Here is a 21,465-nt window from a genome sequence, read left to right on the forward strand (position 1 = left end):
ACAAACCTCTGAGTACTTCTTATGCATACTTACATTCAAGAATTGTCTTCCTCAATATTTGCCCAAACATTTTCATCTTTAATAATATTATTCTAGTGCTCATTCTACCCTAAATGACTCTTTGGCATTTAAATGTTCAGGTAGTACAGAATTCAGAAAGCATATATGAAAAACGTAAGTATATTTTGCTAAAGTTGGTAATCTTGCATTTTTCCAACAAAATATTTTTTCCCCCTCAGCTGAAATACATGGGGCTGTGCTACGGATAATGCCATGATAGGCACTGTGCAGGGTATAGAGACTTCTCTGTGGTCCTAATGTGAAGGGCTCATTTTTATCTTCACAATTGCATATATTCTTGCCATTGAAGAATTACTTCCATAGTTCTGCTTTTTTTTAAATATAAAAATATCAGGTGTATAATTCCAAAAATTACTTTAGCAAATGGTAAATATAAAATTTATGTCTCCTCCTAGCATTAAACAAACTAACACGCACACTCATATCCTGGTAGAATAAAAACCTATAGAAGTATTACTACGTTTGATGTTTTCTAACTTTAAAATACCTTGGTTCTGAAAGTGAAAGAAATAAATGTGTGGTAAACAAGTGGATGGATATCTCTTACTCTGAATGAAGCTACAGAGTTACCTCAACGCATTTGAAAATATGTCTCCGTTACCCTCCCACCAGCGAAAGACCTGGAATGCCCGAGTGTGTTTGAAAGATCCTAGTCAGTTGAGGGTCACAGGCTTTGGGTTAAGCCCGATGGACAATCCATTCTGACCTAAGGCTTCTCTGGTTTTTCAAGCAGCTTCAGGGGGGGTCCCTAGAGATGTTCATGTATCTACTTTTCACCCTCCTGTATTCAGGTTTTGGATTCTCGAGTTTCCCACTGGGCTCATATCCTTTCTATTTCTGTATAGCAACTTCTGGTTTCAAATCCCTCTAGTTAAGTAGTGTAGTCAGATCTGTCTATTCTTACCTGCAAAGCTTCTATTCTAAGAGTGATAGGGAGAACTTGGAAGCCTCTCTGAAGTAGGAGTATAGGACATCCTTGGGGTCCTATATTCACTCTGATGTGGCACCCAGTCAAAACCCAGATGCTCTGGACTATCCAATGCTTGGCCCATAGAATGTCCACAAACTTTTCAGTCATGTAAACATATACTTCATTAAGACTGGATTTGTTCCTTTCCTTTCCATGGAAACTGTGTCCCTATTGTAGGTTATTAAAACTACCCATGCAGTGTGCACCATTATTCTTTTTGCTTACATTTATGAATGGCATGTTCTCAATAGGAACATCCAGGTGGAGATCAATAATCAGTCTCCTAGTTAGGGAAGGAAAAAAAAAAAAAGAAAATCCATTGGTGCACTGCATTCAGCTGTGTTTAAGAGGTCTTATCATTAAAACAGCAGCAGGCATTCATAAACCAAGCTTGCCGGCAGTGCTAGACATGCAGGATTAAAATAATCGTCCATCAGCCTCTGTCTCATAAACGTTTTCCTGTGACTTTTGGCAGGATCACCAATCTGAGCATATGCCAGTTGACATGGGAACACTGAGGCCAGCAATTTAAGGATTTTCACATTTATCTGCAGAGGTAAGATTTAAAGATATAACAATGAAGGACATTAAATAATACTGGGTTCTGGCTTTTTGCATTATATATGAAAGTGAAGTTGTTTACATGTAACATTTTTTTTGACCCATATGGGTTTCTGTTCCATTACCTTGTATAAAACCAAAATAAACAGAAGAAAAATCTATGGTCCATAAATGTTGAATTTAGAATTTTTTGCATTGGTGAAAATAGGGAAACTAAGTAATACCGAGATTTTTTAAAAAATCTCTGTACAGTTGGACCAAGTGGGAGAAATAGTTTCCATTTTGAACAATGAAAGTGTTTCTATTCAGAAGAGATATGATTATTAGGGCACAAATGAACACAAAAGTTAAAATCATTGGGAAAAAGGAAAGGGGATGTGATTCTGTTTTCAATACCTTATGGTTCAGTCATAGACTCAGTATGGGTACAGAGACTGGGTTTCTAAAAAAATCAAATTGGTAGTCAATCAGGTGATTGCATAAAAATGAAGACTGCCTGATGTTGATGGTGTGGTGATGCACTGGATGCTTGTTGATGTCAGAGGCACAACCCTATGATGTTCCTTAAAGACAGTCATAATGATGAAGATGTTGGTAGATGGATAGTAAATTGTATTATTAGAAGTTTGTTTCAAAAAGAGAAGTCTTCCACTTTGTGTGTATTTACCTATATGTGTCACACACACACTCTTAGATCTGAGATCAAATAAAATACTGAATAAAATATTAATTATATATTCCATATTTTATGGTATAGAACAGAGGGTCTAGTTACATTTCAAATGTAAAGTAGAAAATGTATCATGACGTGGTTGACTGGAGTCCAACAAGATCATCTATGCACCAGGTAGATTCTTTGGCCTCTGAACTGTTGAACTGGAAAGGTTACATTTAGTAACAATATTCATTCCATTACCAACTTCGGGGTTAGCCAGATCTTCATAGGGTGAGACTATATTCTGCATTTTTTAGTTCTCTGATGGCTACCATCTTAGTTTATTTTCCACATGTGTTTGGGTCTCCATTTTCATTTGTCCCTATAGCAGGTCCATGACACATTGAACAAAATGTGACTTAACCAACTTCTTGGTCCATTTTTGTATATCACAGATGGCCTTATATCTGTAAATTTTCAAAGAATATATTTTGGCAATTCAGTATTCAAATTTAGTCTTCTGAGTATATTCCTCTCAAATTTCCCTGCTGTTTTATTCAGTTATATTATTGAGGTAACTTTTAGTTTAACAGCTTGTATTCACATAATCTATTTATGGAACAATGGAAGAATGATTATTAAATAGCCTGGAAGATGCATTACTTAAAATTGATACCTGAAAATGATGGCACAACTTAACACTTTCATACATATAAAAGTAAATGAATGTACTATTATGGTTTCTTTTATCTGAATACCACATTCCTTTTAGAAATTAGATTACTTTGTGTTTGAGTTTAATGTTTTATTTCATGATTTAGATGTGCTTTCTAGGAACTCCCACCAAGCTCTAACTCCCATACATAAGTCATGGTTTCTCATATATACATGGAATTTAAGATAACATCCTAATGAAAGTCATTAAATCTCAGATATCATAAGGGCCAGAGTTAAACTGAACAGGGCTTTTTAAAATCCCCAAGTCTGGGCAGTTTGAGGAGAAAAACAAAAGTGAAAGAAACATGCATGTGATTGGCCTTAATGAAACAATAAACCTCCATGGAGGCTGTCTGGTCACTCACTTCTGGACCATGGAAGTCATAGTTTCATCTGAGCTCTATATATCAAAATTATGTTTTCTGTTATCCTTCCAGAGAAATCCAATAGATCCTGCTGAACTGATTTGTGTCCCTTGGGGTATGGGAAGTTTTTCTTGAAAGTAGACTTGGAGCGCCTAATCTCTGGAGCTCCTAATCAGAACCAGGTGGTACTGAATCCTTTTGCAATAGTGGTAACACTTTGACCAGACAGACTTGTTTGGGAAAGAAGACACAGATGTAGGGTGGTATAATAGAGGAATGATTTAGGAACCAATGGACCTAAATTCTAATTCCGACATTATAGTTGACTTAGCTAGAGAAGTTTTTTGTTTTTGTTGTTTGTTTTTCTTTCTTTTGCTTCTGAAATCTTAATCAACTAACTCTTGTGACTTAGTAAAATGAGGTTAATAATCACTGTACTCCTCTGTAGATTTATGAAAAGATAAAATAATAAATGGGAACCACTTTGAGAAACTTAAAATCATTACACAGAACTTAGTATTGCTAGAAAGTTGAATCCTTATTAATAACACTTGTCTGATTTGAAAATTATGTCAAAAAGTTTCTTAACAGGTCATCATGTATGCCTTCACATTGAACAAAGTCTTACAGTTGTTCTGAGCTCTAATATATTTGCTTTTTCTCTAAATTGTGTTAACTACAAAAGTCAATTGTTATAACTGCCTCTGACTTGTATCTGAACAATCTCTGGTGTTATGATGCATTGACCCCAAATTTCAGTGTCCTAGAATTACTCCAAAAGGACAGCATGGGTGAGAATGAAAAAATATTAATGATACATTCCTGTCAGCTGGGTAGGAAAGAGAGGATCTCTGGGGTTGATTCTTGAGGTGCATAAGTCTTTCCCAGACCTCTCTCACTCTAGTTTTTGTCCAATATATACTTTTTTTCTTACTAAAACCAGAGTTTCTGCTTATCTTCCTGCCCCTTATCTTCATCTCCATCCCTTCTCAGTCTCCTTTCTTCTCTCCTTCACAACTCAGAAAGTCCTTTACTTGTTTACAGTGCAGCTTTTTTTTTTTTTTTTGGATATTGACCCACAGCCTTTGACTTTCATAAATCCTGCTTTAAGTGTTTGATATCTAAGATAAATATACCCCTATAGCCCTGAGTTTACTTTATGACTCCATTTCACTACAAACATAGACAGTCAATATGAACTGGGGGTGGGGAAGTGTCTTGGGCCAAAAAACAGTTTGCTTGAACACACTATAGTCTTTGCCCCTGCAAAGAACAGTTAATCATGTGTCCTTTAGGAATAAAGCTATAATGAATCAAGGAAATACAAATCAAAACCACAATGAGATACCATCTCATGGAGGCAGAATGGCTAAAATGAACAATTCAAGAAACAACAGATGTTGGTGAGGATGTAGAGAAAGGGAAACCCTCTTATACTATTGGTGCGAATGCAAGCTGGTGCAGCCACTCTGGAAAACAGTATGGAGGATCCTCATAAAGTTAAAAATAGAGGTACCTTATGACCCAGAAATTGCACTACTAGGTATTTATCCAAAGGATATAAACATAATGATTAGAAGGGGCTCATGTGCTCCAGTGTTTATAGCAACAATGTGTATATAATGGAATATTACTCGGCCATCAAAAAGAAAGAAATCTTGCCATTTACAGTGACATGGATGGAACTAGAGGATTTATACTAATTGAAATAGGTCAGAGAAGGACAAATATATTATTTCACTCATGTGGAATTTAAAGAATAAAACAGATGAACACAGGGGAATTGAAGGAAAAACAAAACGAAAACAGAAGGACACAAACCATAAGAGACTCTTAACTATAGGAAACAACTTGAGGGTTGCTGGAGGGGAGATGGGTGAGGAGATGGGATAACTAGGTGACAGACATTAAAGAGGGGACTTGATGGAATGAACATTGGGTGTTAAATGCGACTGATGAATCATAAAATTACCTCTGAAACCAATAACACACTATATGTCAATTAAATTGAACTTAAAGTTAAAAAGGATAAAGCCATAATTATTAGAAAACATGACCTAGCTAATAAATAGGAAATTCCAACAACTACATGTTACAGAAAATCTTCCAGATTTCCCAGTTTATCTAGTAATGTTAGAGGCAATCAAGGACTATTAATAATGGATGGAGTTAAATATAGTAGTCCAAATTTTTATCCAGAGGGCCAGAGAAGAATGTTAACCTAATGGATGTGGGTCAGAGAAATTGGCTGACGTATGAAATACCAACCAAGTTTATCACCCATTTAGTTTTTTTAGGGATAAAATTTGCACATCATCCAAAGTTCGCTGTGAACTTTGTTGTGAAGCTGTATACTTACGTGCACTATCATCCTCTTCCATGGTCGCAAGACCTCCAGCTATAGGGTAGCATAATTTTTACCTTCTTTGACTAATTAAACCCATCCTCATTCCTACTAATTTATTCTACTAAGAGGACAAAAGTAACTAATGATCCTTCAAGCTTCGGTATGTTTCATTCTGCCTTTATGTTAGAATCTAGTTTAAATGTTCTTTGGGTCACAAAATTCTGCAGCTAATCTGGAAAAGTAACCAAAGAGAATAAGACAAGAATAAAGTTAAGTATGGGAAATGTTATTTCAGGATACTCCATACAGATTTTTTTGTGTGTTTGTAACTGACCCAATTAGTCTAAAAACTGTGGTTTTTAATCATCAGAGCAGACCATACTACTAAAAATTCAGTGAAACAATTTTCTTGGGATCTAGCTGATCTGGATACTATTATTTTCAGTATTCCCAATTCAAAAGGTAATATCTCTTTTCAATCATTGACCTCTTCTTTTCCCCAAAGGAAAAATAGGAGATGAGATATAATCAGCAGAAAGGAATCCTTAAGAACTTCCCAGTAATGGGATCATGAAATGATGGAAATTGATAGAAATCCAAGTAGGGTCGCTAAAATCTCGGCTGCTTTGATTAGCGTTTCTCTGAAGCTCCAGAAAACGACAAGTATTTTCTATTCTAGTCACCCACTATTTCTTTGCAGTGGATCAAAATAATCCATGACTAACAATAGGAACCAAACAACCACCATATCTGCAATGGTCCCATCTATCATTCAGACATTTTTGGTGTAATAAAGTCAAAAGTGAATTTTCTCCTTTTATTTTTAAGTTTTGCATCTGACAAAATGTCATTAGAGCACAGTGACTTATGGAAAATTGGAATAGATTGAGAGCCTCTGATAAAAGACAATCTTTATATATCACTGGAGGATTCTCTAGAAATGAGGGGGAAGGGGAGGAATCATTTTAATAATGTGTTCTCTGCTGTCTTATCAACCATCTGCAAAAAATTCTAATTAACTATCCAAAGATACATTATAAACATACATTGTAAGGGCACAAATATGATCCTGGAAAACATTTTAGAAACTTAAAAACATAAATTCCGCTTATTTGGGAGTGTCGAGGGCAAGGGGAGCTGAGAAACATAAATTGTGTAGGCATACTATGATTACATCCTAGTATTAGTCAAAGAGATATGTTCTGACAACCTACCCCTAGGTCACATGTGTCAGCTTTTAGACTCTGTCTGCTTATATTAGTGTGTGTGTGGAGGAGGGTAATGTCTGAAAAAGTAGGAAGTTGACATCATCAAAATTGAAACTTTTGCAGGTTAAACAGAAAGGGCAAGATCTACCAAATATCTCTTTCTTCAAGGAGTGACAGTTACTGTTAAGATTAAACATGGTAGTTTTAGAATTATTCAAGGATTTACTTTAATCTTGGTGTTTTTGTGTTGCTTAATGAGCTGTATTGTTAATATTGTCACTGCACCACTGTGACAACTGTTGTATTCTAGTATCCCCCCCACCCAAATCCTGACTTCCCACAGGAGATTTCATAGCAAAAATAACATCTCTAAATATTAATTTTCCATGTGAAAAACATTATAGCTTTCTGTTTTTTCATTCCCTAGTCCTTCATACCCCCCCTATATTTGTTGATCCATTCATTGAGCAAATTATTGATCACCAAGTGGGTCTTTCTAGGCATTGTACTGAGGATACTGAAGTAAATCCAACAGATAAAAACCCTTACCTCCCTGGAATACCTTCTAGTAATCCTGGAAAAGAAAAATCAATCTGGAAAAATGAGCACTGAGCAAGATACAGATCTAAAAGATGTAGTGTTTATGTATTTTTTATACACCCATATGTATTTTATATATAGATGGGTGCTAAAGAGAAAAAACAGATGTGTTCAGGGCAGAGTGGGACAGTTGAATTTCAGACTGACTTAGGAGAGATTTTCTAGATAGAACTTTTGAGACCTTCTGAAACAAGACTTGAAGGAAATGAGGAAGCACACCATGCTAATACCTAGAGTTTCCTAAGCAGGGAAAACAGCAAGTGCAAAGGCTCTGAGACAAAAGGGTGCCTGGCATATTTGTAAAGCAGCAAGGAAGCCATTGAGGTTGGAGTGAAAAAGGGATTGATGGTAGGAGATGAGGTCTGAGAGACAACGTGGAACCAGATCATGTAGAGAACTGGTGCCACTGAAGACTTGGTTCTTACCCAGAAGGGAAGGCTTTGGAGGTTTTGGATTAAGGAGTGGCATGATTGATCTGACTTATACTTTTATGAGGATCTGGCTGCCATATTGAGAGTGGACGGTAGAAGGCGACACCTGGAATGGGCAGGCAAGGTATAAGTGGGGAAATGACTTAGGAGCACACTACAGTAATTCTAGTAAGAGGGCAGGATAAGGTTCTATGCCCAAGTGGAGAGACCGGCCTTGACTAAGAGCACTGGCCACTTATCCATCCAGTAATCAGAGAGTTAAGTATAGGCACAGATGTGATAGTAAGAGTATGCAGAAATTTTCATTTGATTATCTACTAAACATCAGGCATATCAGAATGCATGAATGTGGGCACTGAGTGGTTGTCTGACTTTAATAAGGCTTATGATTCCACCAAAGCAAAGACCACCAAAGCAAAAAAGGAGTTGGATATGATTATAGTGATGATCTCCTTGGCAAGGAAACAGGAGAAGATATCATGGGAGAGAAGACCCAGGGACACAAGGAGATGGGATTTTAGGTCCTGGTGGGGTTGCAGAATTGTAGGATTTGAGATATTAAAGGGAATGAGCAGGAAAGACAAGCAGTCATGACCAGAGAAAGGAACATTTGAAGTGGAGATTTTTTTTAGGTGCTGCAGTTACAGTTAACAAGTTCAGAGGTAAGACTGTGTAAGTGAGTGGGTTAGGAATGATGGCAAATGAAATCTTGGAAGAGAGAAAGTCCAGGAACTGAGGATAGGATAGTGGAAGGATCATCATATTGGATATGCAAACGTAAAAAATTAAATAGGAGAGGTATTAGAGAGTGATCTTGAACAAGGCACAAAAAATTCCAGCTAATGAAGGGGAAACAACTGGAGAATGGAAGAAGCGGCACTGGCAGTGATGGCGGGTGGTATAGCCTGATGATTTGGAAATGAAGGCTGGGATTTTATAGATGAAGGAGAGAGAATGTTTTAGGTGCAGTAATGAAGAGCAAGGAGGACACCTAACATGCTTTCAGCCTCCTTGGTTATAGAAATCTATGAAAGGAAAAGCTACCACTTGGAAGGGCTTTAGTGGAATCAGTGTTATGGAGGAGAACCAGATTTCAACTAGGGCAGAAAGTGGAAGGGAAGTTTCCAAAGAAAGTTGAGAATTAGTGGACTTACTGGTGATTTGACTTAATGTCCCAGAGGGCTCAGGGAAAGGATTTCAAGAGGTATGGGGCCAGAGTCAGGACAAGTAGTGAACAAAATCTTATGGGTGTTAGAGAAGAAAGGACAAGAGTGACTGACATGCAGGGGCCCAGTGATAGCTATCCCGCTGCTCTCACAGACTGTGGTGACACCGTAAGTTTTGGGGGCAAGGAGAGTGATGACTACAAGATTCAAGGATGGCAAAGCAGATTTTTCGAAGAGCATGAAGAGTTCTGAGGTTCCCACTTTGGCTGTTGGTGAGGAAACAGTTGTCTTTCACAAGAGTTGTATGACTCAAGACACACAGATACTTTCTTGACTTGAGCCAAACAGTGGTCTTCAGTGAGGGGGTCTTACACTGAATGGGCTGGCTTCCTTTGAGTTCTGTCATTATAGAATCCAGTGGTTCAGAAGAACCCCCTTAAATTCCTTTATCAGCAGAACATTGCCCTTACTCTTTGGCACATCAGATATAGACTTAACTTTGGAATTCATTGTTGAACTTTAATGACCTCCTTTTGTGATTTTTTTCCCACCAACCTACTTAACCCCTCCCCATTTTTATCTCCTTGCCTGTTCCATTCCTTGAGACAGTGAGTGAGTAACTGTCAATGTGACTGTGTTCTCCCCTTTTCTCTAGAAGTACTACTTTTTCTCATTCTGTGCATTCTCTAAAATACTGATTACCCCATAGTTTTGCTCATCTTCAATGTCACGTGCTCTGAACTAAGCAAAGGTATGTATTTTGCAAGTTCTAGTGACCTTTTCCTTTGTCTTGACTTTCTGTCTTTGCAGAACTTTAGCAGAATCATAAATGACTCTCAGCTTTTCCTCTTACCATCTAAGACACTTCTAAAATCAACATTTTGGGGGAGGGGAAGTCATAACATTTTTGGAGGCACTATAGCTAGCCAGTCACTCAATGGGACTAAAATGTAATTTATAGCTAAATCTAATGCTTTAGGCCCAATAGCTCTGAAAATTAAGCCATTTTCTGTTTGTGGCTTTAGGAGCAGGTATTCAGTTCTCTGTAAAAAAAAAAACAAAAAACAAAAAATATATATATACACACATACATACAAAAATAAAAAATATACATATGGATTATGAGTAGAATGGGGTCATAGTTACTGACACAGACCATTAGTATATCACTGGGGTTATTGTGAATTATAAAATTGTTTTTTCTTTTCTTTTCCTACAATGTAGAGATACTGCAAAAATCCTAAAATGTAATATTTTTATACTTTTTATGGGAAGCAAATGCTGGGAGACAGTGATGAACACATGATTTAGATGAATGAACTTTTCTTAACAGTTAAAATTATTCATTATTCATTCTTACCTATACCATTGGTTATTTCTCTATCCCCACTGCAAGATAAGATTCAATCTTCTTGTTATACTCCTCAGTCTCCCTTAATATGGTTCCCAGCAGCTGCAGTATGTGAGGCAATGTGATAGAGTTAAGAGCATGGGATGTGGCATCCAAAGAGTTGATACTTGAATTCTGGCTTCGCTACTTAACCAGCTGTCCAATGTTGAGGGAGTTACCTGAGTGTTATTATTCTCTGTTCTCTTAACCCAGGGTTGCTGTGTGAACTGCTCTATTGTATCTGAAAGTGTTCAGCACACTGTTATAAACTGTCTGTACTCAATAAGTATGCATTCATCCTGTGCCCCTTGGTGTCAGCCTCAGGTAGTTGGCTAGCTTTCCTGTTTTCTGGCCTCCTCCATTGTTGACTCCTTTTTTCTGCTTTCCACTTGCCCAGTGAGTGTGTGCCGCGTTAGATGGGAAGGGGAGGTGTTTGGAGTCTCTCGTTTAGATAAGGAGGATCTGAAGGAAATATGCGAATGATAAGTATGAAAAAAAACTAAGTATTTATGGAAAAGAAAGGAAAGATGACATGACCAGAATCTGAGTATTAGCTGATCGTGTAAAGTTTTCATAAACCAAACTTCTAGCAATGTCCGTCATATGTAGAACCACCAAGGAGCAAAAACCTGCCAAATAACATTGGCTGTCTTTTCTAAAATCTGTCAGTTTAATAAAATAAAATGTTATTCTTTTTGTATAACTATAGATACATAATTTTTATGTATAATTTTATTTCTTGATCTGTCTCCTATATGCATATAAGATAGTATAGAACTAAGAAGAGCTAATGCATATAAGATAGCATAGAACTAAGAAGGGTGTTTAAGATCTAGGAAGACAGAAACAGATTAGTGAGCAATAAGAATTCAGTACCACAGTATTAAAGTATTATCATCATCATTTTGATGATGATGATAATATTTTTTAAATTTCAAGTTTTTATTTAAATTCAGTTAGTTAACATATATGGTAAAACTGGTTCAGGTGTAGAATTTAGTGATTCATCACTTACATACAACACCCAGTACTCATCACAAGTCTCCTCCTTAATACCCACCCCCCATTTCATGCATCTCCTCCCCCACCTCCCTCCATCAACCCTCGGTTTATTCTCTATAGTTAATAGTGTCTTATGGTTTGACTCCCCTCTCTCTTTTTCCCCCTTTCCCTTCCCCCATGCTCATCTGTTTTGTTAATATTATTGTTTTAGAGAACAAGAACTAAAGGGGCAGGTGATTTGAAATGAACATTTTCCTGTTTGGTATTTCTTGTTTGTTTTTGCTGCATATTATTAGTCTTCAATCATGCTTCACTGAATTAAAAAGCAAACCTAGGGGCACCTGCGTGGCTCAGTGGGTTAAAGCCTCTGCCTTTGGCTTAGGTCAGGATCCCCGGGTGCTGGGATTGAGCACCTCATAGGACTCTCTGCTCAGCAGGGAACCTGCCTCCCCCCTCTCTCTCTGCCTGCCTCTCTGCCTACTTGTGATCTCTGCCTATCAAATAAATAAATAAAATCTTAAAAAAAAGAAAAGAAAAGAAAACCCGAACCTAGTATTTGCCATCCTTAAGTGACGAAGTTTGTATAGTGAAACTCTAAACAGAAGAGATGGTTGAAGCAGATAAGTTTCCAAGCTCAGTTTCTTGATTGATATTGTCTTTTCAAAACAGTTGGGTATTCCATGTCATTAATATAGCAGGGAGAAAAAGGGAATATATTCTGCCCGACTGTGTCTCTTTGGTCATCTTTTCACACTCCATTAGAGGCTTTATTCAACTTTTGTATTCAGATGATTGTATTTTTCTGGTGCTAGAAGAAACTTCAATGAGGACATGATGAATGTCCATATTAAATTGGATCCCTTTCCTCTTTTTAATTAAGTTCATTTAAATTTAATTTTGTAATTTTACTTCAGTAAACCATCTGACTCCAGATGTTGGATGCACATTTTCTTATTTCTGTTTCCACATAATTGTACCTGTAAAAGATTTATAGCTGCAGGAGACATTTTGGAACCTTTAAGAGCATTTTCGACATATGTTTCATGGATGACTGCTAACATGAGCAATTAACATCCTAAAATGTTGTTCTGCTCCCCGGAATATTTTTAGTGGGTTAAGTTACTTTTATTAGCTTGAACTTTAAACAAATAATCATCTTAAAGGAAATATTATCATCAAAATAACTCAGTTGAAACGGAAGGCCAACACTCAAAGGAAATTGGTAAGAGAGAGAAGAAAAGACCCTTGGGCTGAAAAGGCCTTTAACAAAGACATATAAATGAAAGGTGAGGATTGGCCTTTTGCTAAAGTAAGTGCTATAAGTGGAGTTCCTGTTCCTTCTGATTGACTCTGAGTCACTATGATGTGTGTGTTGTACTGCACATTATAGAATTATGGGTCACACCTCTTATGCTTGGGAACATTTAACTCGGGGTTTCAGTGATAGAACTCTCAGATTAAAGTGGACCACCCAAGCAGTGCCTACTTTGCAGGAGACCCAAAGATGGAGGTTCTTGTAAGTGTGTTTTTGAATTTAAAAATTATAGAGCTGCCTTGGGGCCTAGAACTTGAATTTACTGCATTGATAAGTAATCTTTACCATCACCTTCTTTTAGGCATTCTTAAAACAATGGGAAACACTATTCAAAATAGACTTTCTTGTTATAAGAATTATTTGAATGCTTACAGTCATTCTAAATCTGCTTCCTTGCTTTCTTAGTCAAAGCACATCTAATAACATATTTGCTAGCTCACCTGGGACTTTTTCTAATGAAATTTGTACTCTTCATCAAACATATACTATAATTAAACCCTTGGATGACACACTAAAGAAAAAAACAAGTACAAATCCACAAGATAAAGGAATCATTTTTTCCCCTAAAGTGAGAAATTACATTTCATGTTTTTGATATTCTATAGTGTGTCTTGATGTATATGAAATATTCATCACTGCAGTAATTTAATTAGAGCATGGATTTTTCCCCAGCTTAAAGGATCTAACACCAACCTCTAATTCTGTTCTTTCACAGTCTTGCTTTGCCAGGAACAAGTATTTGAGTGTGAATAGGGGGTGGAAGTTGTCTAAAAATGACTGTTGTTTGACATTATTGTTTGCAAGTGCTTTTATTGCTTTGAGTACTAAACAATACTAAAATCATTTAAAAATAACATCAACCATTGGGACCAGGCAAAAGTTGTCTGTAATTGACAGGCAAGGAACTCACAGTCTCCACTTGCTTCTAATATAACAGAACAAGCTCATAGAATATTCTGCTATTCATAGAATTTTGCAGCTTTACTAAATTTTAAGCAGAAAATTAGTGAAAGCCTAGGGAGGGAAACAACATCTGAAGCAGCAAACGACACACAGCATAGAGAGTATTATTAAATTGTGATGTTGCTCAATGTTATTTGTTTAGAGAGTAACTACTATCTAGGAAAGTGCATTTAAAACATTCCATGTCTAGAAAGAAGAATGCTATTTCCAAAACCTCTAATTCCTGATCAGAATTAAAAACAGATGTGTACCATGGAAATATAATGAGAAGAAATTAGAACATATATGGAGCTTTAAAATATTGCGTATATTCTAAGTAATAGAAAAAAAGGAAATTTGTGTTGAAAATTAAAAAAAAATGCATTGTGCTTTCAATTGCTTCTATAGATCATTTATGATGAAATAAAACACATTTCAGTGGAATAAAATTTTTATCTACCATAAGTCTGGATTAAATTAGAGTCTATCAGTTTTATAATTAGTTGCAAAATATGTTCAGAGTAAATGTCTGAGCCACTAGCTCTGTCTTCACTTTATTTATTTTTAAATTTATTTATTCATCCATTAAGTCACTGACTATGTACTGAATACTTCTTGAGGTAAAGCAAGTAGTAGAGCTTAAGAAACCTGAAATGAAAATCAGAGATGGATTATACTGACAAGGAGTTCTTATTTGAATGGGAGAGAAAGGAGACTATAAACCATGATATAAGAAATGAATAAATGTCAGAAGAGGTCAGGATGAAGTGCTAGTCTCCCTCTATGTTTACTTGGACAAATTTTCTAAGTAAAAAAGATTACTGTAAGGGGCGCCTAGGTGGCTCAGTGGGTTAAAGCCTCTGCCTTCAGCTCAGGTCATGATCCCAGGGTCCTGGGATGGAGCCCACATCAGGCTCTCTGCTTGGCAGGGAGGCTGCTTCCTCCTCTCTCTCTGCCTGCCTCTCTGCCTACTTGTGATCTCTCTCTGTCAAATAAATAAATAAAATCTTTAAAAAAAAAAGATTACTGTAAGCTAACTTATTATATATATAGGCACCAGTTTCTAAAAACACTTTGTATATAAGAGATGCCCCACAACAATACGGGTCAATGTTAAACCTTCTCAACCTTGGAAAATTAGTAATTATGCTATATGATGCAGGAAGAGCAAATCTGAATAAGATGTATGAATTCTATCTTTAATCTCCATGTTGACTTACAAAGCTATAGGGCTAATGGAGGCTAATTAACACTAATTCCTTATTCTGTGGTTTAGATCTTTTACCCTTTGGAATGGTACTGGTGTGGTGTGATTTGATATCCCTTACTTTCTTCCTGAATGCAACAGGAATTTGTTTTTCTGGACTTGCATAGTAATAGGACATTTCTTCCACTTTCAAGTTTTCACAGGATCCAAGGACATTTCGGGGGCTTCTCTTCAATGAAAAATCTAAATTCTCCCTTCTAATTTCCCAGCCCCATAAACACCTGTTCTAATTACTTTTAATCATTTTCTGCTGGAGATTTTTGTGTGTATATGGCTATTGGCAGGTGTTTCATAATAATTGGGGGAAAGAACCTATAAGAAACTTGCATTTATACTATTATATACTAATAAATGTTTGCTTTGTTTACTTGTCTTATCCCTTGAAAGCTTTTTTGCATTTTTTTTGCTATGTTCCCCAATTCCATAAATATATACATATTGGTCTAGCACCTGAGATAGCTTAGTGCAAGAATTTTAATTTTTTTTTCTGTTTTATTTGGTATCTTTGTCTAATGTTTGGCCATTTTGTCACAAGAACCTGCAGAGCTCTGATGCAGAAGAAAACACACAGTGGATTCAGTTTTGATAGTCAGTATCCTGCATGGAAATATCTGGATTAATTGAACCACCTCCATTCTGATCCTATCATGAGGGGCACATGAGGATGTGGTCTTTATAGAGAAAAAGATGAGGCCTCAGGATTATTGTTGGTAAAATCTTTCTTCCCAAAGGTTTCTAGTTAAAAGGTATGAGAATACAGAAGGAAATATTTAAAAAGATAGATTTTGGTCTTTTATTAACACTTTTTAACATATAAAAGCACATCCCTGATGTGTACTTCCTATAGGGTATAGAAACTCAAATCCTGTCTTTCACACACACATATAATACCAAATAGTTTTTCCCCCAAGTGAAGCCTAACACTAGCAAGGACTAGTTTCAGATTTGTTCTGTAAGATCCTAAGGGCTGCTGTGACTCTTATTCTTATTACTACTGTAGTAACGAATTGTATAAATTACATAGTTTTTCTCTGCCAGATGCAAGCCATAAATCTGAAGAGAATATTTTCAGTTAAAAAGACATAAAGATCATTTTACCGATAGGGTTTAAATGGTAGAAATCGCATTCTTCTCTATACAGGTTAAAATGTACTAAAAAGAAATTAATAAGTCGGGTACCAAATGCAATTTCAAATGCCAGTGGGGTGTAGTAAGACATATTTGCATTTTCTTTTGTGATCTTATTGAAATAAGATCCATATTCCATGATAGCATCATTTCCTTTCATTTAAAGACATGATAGTAAAATACTTTAATCTGGAGAAACGAGGCATTGGTAGAGATCAGTATTGCCCCAGGTATATGGGACGCATACTCAGTATGTATGGGACACAACTCAGTTGTTGTTGACCACTGTAATGAACCACTGCTCCCATAAGTTTGAGAAACACTGAACATGTACATGCTGTGTCAATGAGTCTGGGAGATGCTGCGTGCTCCTGTAAAATTGTGGGCCCTAACAGCAGTGTAGATGCTTTGAGAAACACTGAAGCTTAACAGTTGTTAAACCTACCATTTCCCAGACTTACTGAATCCCTCTTTTTTTCTATCACCTTTTATAATATCCCATGGAAAAACATATGGAAAAACATGTGGAAAACATTTGTCTCAGTGATATTATCCTTTACATACCATAAATATGTTCATTTTAGAAAGAGGGCAATATACACAGGGAAAAGCGTTCTGAATGTGATATTAGGAAACCTATGTTAAATTATTGTCTGCTCATTGTAAAACATATGGGCATATATATGGGCATATAAATGGGCAAAAATATAAATATATCATTTAAGCCTGCTGGAAAATGAGAATATTGATATCATCTCTAACCCCGAGGGGACTGTTGGATACAAATTCTAAAAGAGGCGGTAGTCTCTTTAATGGTATTATTATTAATAATTATATAATATATAATATATTCAGTAATAATAATCATAATAACTCTAGGAGCTGTGTCTCAGAAGTAGTGAAAAACTCTTACTTATACTGGAGCACTTTCTGATTTACTAAACTTTCTTCCCAACCTTTTTTGAGGAGACTAAGAGAAATAGTATATTCTTCCTGGGGAAAAAGAAAAATGGAATGGGATATATAAAGTAGGATAATTAAATAAATTGCTTTCAGAAAAATTACTTTGAATTTTCATTAGCTCCCCAGGGAAGGTCCAAGATTCAGATGTTTTATCAGATTACATAAAAGACTTACCTTAAAAAATATTGAAGGAGAGAGAAGCTGAGCATTATTAATAATCATAATAAATAGATGAATGTAGGTGTAAAATGGCCCATCTACCTGCCTTATAGGTAGAGTCACAGTACCGATAAATCAAGCACTGAGAACTTGGTACATATTATATACTGTACAATATAATATGTCCAGGACTATGAGAAATAAAATGAATAGCATATGGGTGCATGTTAATTAAAAAAAAAAATCTTACAACCTCAATGTGAAGCTAATATGAACACATGGTATAAAGAGAAATCAATCAATACAGGCTTTGCAGGAGATCAAAGGATTTCCAGTTACAACTGTGCACTTCATTTACAAGAGCAAAAGGGTTTTAAGAACAGGCAGGTAGAAAAGTCAAGTCCACACACTTGGGCTCGAACTGGTCCTTAAAAGTGGATAAGATGCATCCCGTGATTTTCATTTTCCAAACACTTAGTGTTTACGTACATTGTCTATCGTAAGTACTCAGAGACTCAACACAGATGTGTTATATAATTGCATGAATAGACAAGAGAGTGGGAGAGAGGGAGGAAAGAAAGAGTGGAGGGAAGAGGGAAGGAGAAGAGGAAGGAAGAAGAAAGGGAAGCAGGAGGGAAAAGGAAGACCATTTCTGATGAGATAGAGTATTCCCACCCTGAAAGATCCAGAGTGAGTACTAGCATTTGTGAGGGCATGTGTAAGCCCAGGGTTTCCTGTAAGCCCACCTCACAGAAGCAGGAAAGCTAGAGGCAGCCGTGGTAAGGATACAATGCTGACAGTACCAAAGTTATCATTAGAAGGTTCGAGCTGTTCAGTTCCTGGCTCTGCTGCTCTCTGCCTCTTAAATTTGCTGAGTCCTCTGATACAATAATGTAATGTTTTTGTTTAGGGTTCTTGTAAGTATTAAGGAAAGATAAGTGAAGTTTATTAATAAAATGTGAGATAGCTGTGAAATAGTGTTGTTGTATATGGAAGCAGCATGAAATTCCAAGAGGTCATAAAATAGCACACCTAGCCAGTCCTTCAAAAATCTAGTGCAAATTTCTGAGGCTTGTACTTGACCTGCATTTGTAGCATTTGTGAGTATAGTCTACTGTTACATGATGCACATCTCTGGTAAGGCAATAGAACACTAACAAAGTTGTATGTTGACCATAGCACTTGGCTCTACAGGAAGCACCTGCCTGGAAAGGAATATGGTAGGGCAGATGAACCAACTTTTGTCACATTGTATGGCCAAGGCCACTATGCTCTGTCCTGTCAAAGTCCATCAGTAACTAAAATGGTTCAAGGGTGTTTTTAAGAGGATTTTTCTTAAAAAAAAAAAAAATGTGTCTATTCTTGTCCCTGGGAGTTTTAAAGCACTCAGATTTTTGTGACCACACCAGTTGACCTTCCCAGTGATTAGAAAGTTCTGGTCTTACCTAGTGGTAATTGAGCGGACATCCAGGGGAAGTTTTCTCACTTTTTTGCACCTTTAAATGATATAACACAGCCAAAGTATCTTTTATGTTGGTTTGGAGTCCATCATTATAAAGGGGCCCATACAGTTATATCTGCAAGTGAGAGGCTCCTGTGGTGAGCTTTCCAACCTGATTTAGAAACCCTTCCCATAAGTAGCTTGAGGTGTCGGACTTTGATAGAGTGAGGGAGAGTAAGAAAAGAGCAGTGTGCCAGCTACTTTTTGGTTTTAGCATTAAATTCTTATTCTTCCTTTCCTACTTTACCCCATTCTCCAAAAAGTCTCCTTCGTGGACCAAACCATTTCATCTGCTATAGAGAGGGGAAAAAAGAGAATTCTTTTTTCTAGCATAGAAACCTACAACAAAAGAGGAGGGGAGCATTCCCACTTTGCCTGGGGGCCCATTTTTACTTGCACAATTACTGAAAACCAAAACCATCACTTTCTTGGTATGTCTGCGCTCTCTCTCTCTCTCTCTCTCTCTCTCTCTCTTTTTTTTTTTTTTTTTTTTTTTGCTTATTGTCCAGGAAGTTTTTTTCTTTCTTTGGCATTTCATCAGGCTAGGGGCCAGGGGCCAGTTTGGGAAAAGCAAGTTAATTGTGCCTCCTCTAATATAAAATATGTATGTTTTTTTTTTTTTTAAAGATTTTATTTATTTATTTATTTGACAGAGAGAAATCACAAGTAGTCGGAGAGGTGGGCAGAGAGAGAGAGAGGAGGAAGCAGGCTCCCTGCTGAGCAGAGAGCCCGATGCGGGACTCGATCCCAGGACCCTGAGATCATGACCCGAGCCGAAGGCAGCGGCTTAACCCACTGAGCCACCCAGGCGCCCCATAAAATATGTATGGTTTTTAATGAGGCAGCTGGAAGGGCAGAAACAATGGCACAGAGACCTGCAAATATGAGCCGGGTTTCTCCCTTGTAGCAGGTTAAACCCATGCGTCTCTGCCTGGAAGTGCTAAGGCAGAGCAGAGAGACAGGAAGAAGACATGTAAAATGCTGGGAAAGAAGGAACATATATTTCCTCTGAGGGTTATAATGTACTCCCCTGCTTCTGTTCCCACCCCAGTTCCCCACAGGCCCAAGGTAATGTCACAAAGTCCTGATGAACATTGGTAAGATAGGAAGACAGCTACATACTTTCTGAAACTTACGTACACATTCTATTGGCTGTCTGTAAAAAGGCAAAATTTTTGAGATAAAAAGAAATGCATGAGACTACCATATCAGCTGCTACCACCGTTCTTCACTCTTTCTCATCCTGCCATGTTAGCAATGTAGCCTCCTGGATGGGTCGGGGGAGGGGCTCGCAGATGCAAGCACTCTTGCCTGGGAAGCACATGTCAGACCAGACAAAGCTCTGCTGGTCAGGACCCCTAGCCACTGAGTCCTTTCATGAAGCGAATCACTCAGATCAGTCCTCTGGATCGCAGATGGTGCTTATTTCAACAACTATTTAAAAACCTGTACCTTGGGCGCCTGGGTGGCTCAGTGGGTTAAGCTGCTGCCTTCGGCTCAGGTCATGATCTCAGGGTCCTGGGATCGAGTCCCACATCGGGCTCTCTGCTCGGCGGGGAGCCTGCTTCCTTCCTTTCCTCTCTCTCTCTCTGCCTGCCTCTCTGTCTACTTGTGATCTCTCTCTGTCAAATAAATAAATAAAAATCTTAAAAAAAAAAAAAAAAAACCTGTACCTTTAGATGGATTAGACTGTTTGGGTCTTAAAATACGATTTTTCCTCATCTTGGTTGAACCAAATATTTACTCTCTCTCTTTTTTTTTCCCCCTTGAAGAACACAATGAAACTTGTCAGGTTCATGTTGTGAACACCTGGCACTAGTAACTTTGTAGACTGAAAAGGTACCTGTGGCTATGAGGTTTGGGCATCACTTTTTCCACTACCTCGTGCTAGGCTTTTCTTTTAAGGATGGTCGGCTGTTTACATGTAAGGCAACTTGTGCTGTGAGTCTTAATCCTCTTCTTTATTTTTATTTTGTTTCATTTCATTTTATCTTATTTATTTTCAGTGTTCCAAAATTCATTGTTTGTGCACCACACCCAGTGCTCCGTGCAGTATGTGCCCTCCTTAATACCCACCACCAGGCTCACCCAACCTCCCACCCCCCTCCTCTTTAAAAACTGATTTCTGAGGTTTTTGCCATATGGTTGGGTATTCATATTATATTAAATTTAGTTTAATAAAAATAATAAACTAAAATCTTATATTTTAGAATCCGTCTAACATTTCAAAGAACAATTTTGACCTAACCCCAGTTAAAACATGGTCCCTTTCCCTTTCTAACATTGCATAGAGCCTAAATTGTTACAAATGTAAATCTCTATCCCTTGCTCTTTGTCCTCATTATAAGCTCAGTTCTCTCTCTACTTCTCTTCCCATTGTTCAGCAAACACATCCTCCCACAATGATCCCAGATTACCCTCTAACCACATCTTCCCAGTTGGATGGATGGAGCTATGGACAGCAGGGACAGTTTTGTCATTGCCCTTAAAGGTCCAGCATGTGAATGTGAGTGAATCATGCTGACCCCAATTCCAAAGGCACCTACAAAAGTACTTACTGCGTGATGTTTTCAATGTCCCTTGTTAGTTCACATGCACAAAAGAAATGGGGCAAAAAAAAGAAGAAAAAGAAAAAGAAAAAAAAGAGAAGTGAACAGTTTAGATTTCAGATACAGTAAGAGCTGAAAATGCCTCTGA

At 37.2% G+C, this 21,465-nt stretch overlaps 1 protein-coding gene across 1 annotated transcript in view; it reads left to right on the forward strand.

Annotated features, from left to right (window-relative positions):
* SEMA6D (semaphorin 6D) overlaps positions 1-21,465 on the forward strand; it is a 575,274-nt gene that overhangs the window by 205,534 nt on the left and 348,275 nt on the right. The window contains exon 2 of the mRNA XM_004751320.3: positions 1,527-1,607. The gene's annotated coding sequence lies outside the window, so the exon portion shown is untranslated. The remainder of the gene's footprint in view (positions 1-1,526; positions 1,608-21,465) is intronic.

The sequence above is a fragment of the Mustela putorius genome, unplaced genomic scaffold, assembly GCF_011764305.1.
Source record: "Mustela putorius furo isolate JIRA1106 unplaced genomic scaffold, ASM1176430v1.1 tig00003898_pilon_pilon_pilon, whole genome shotgun sequence".
NCBI lineage: Eukaryota > Metazoa > Chordata > Mammalia > Carnivora > Mustelidae > Mustela > Mustela putorius.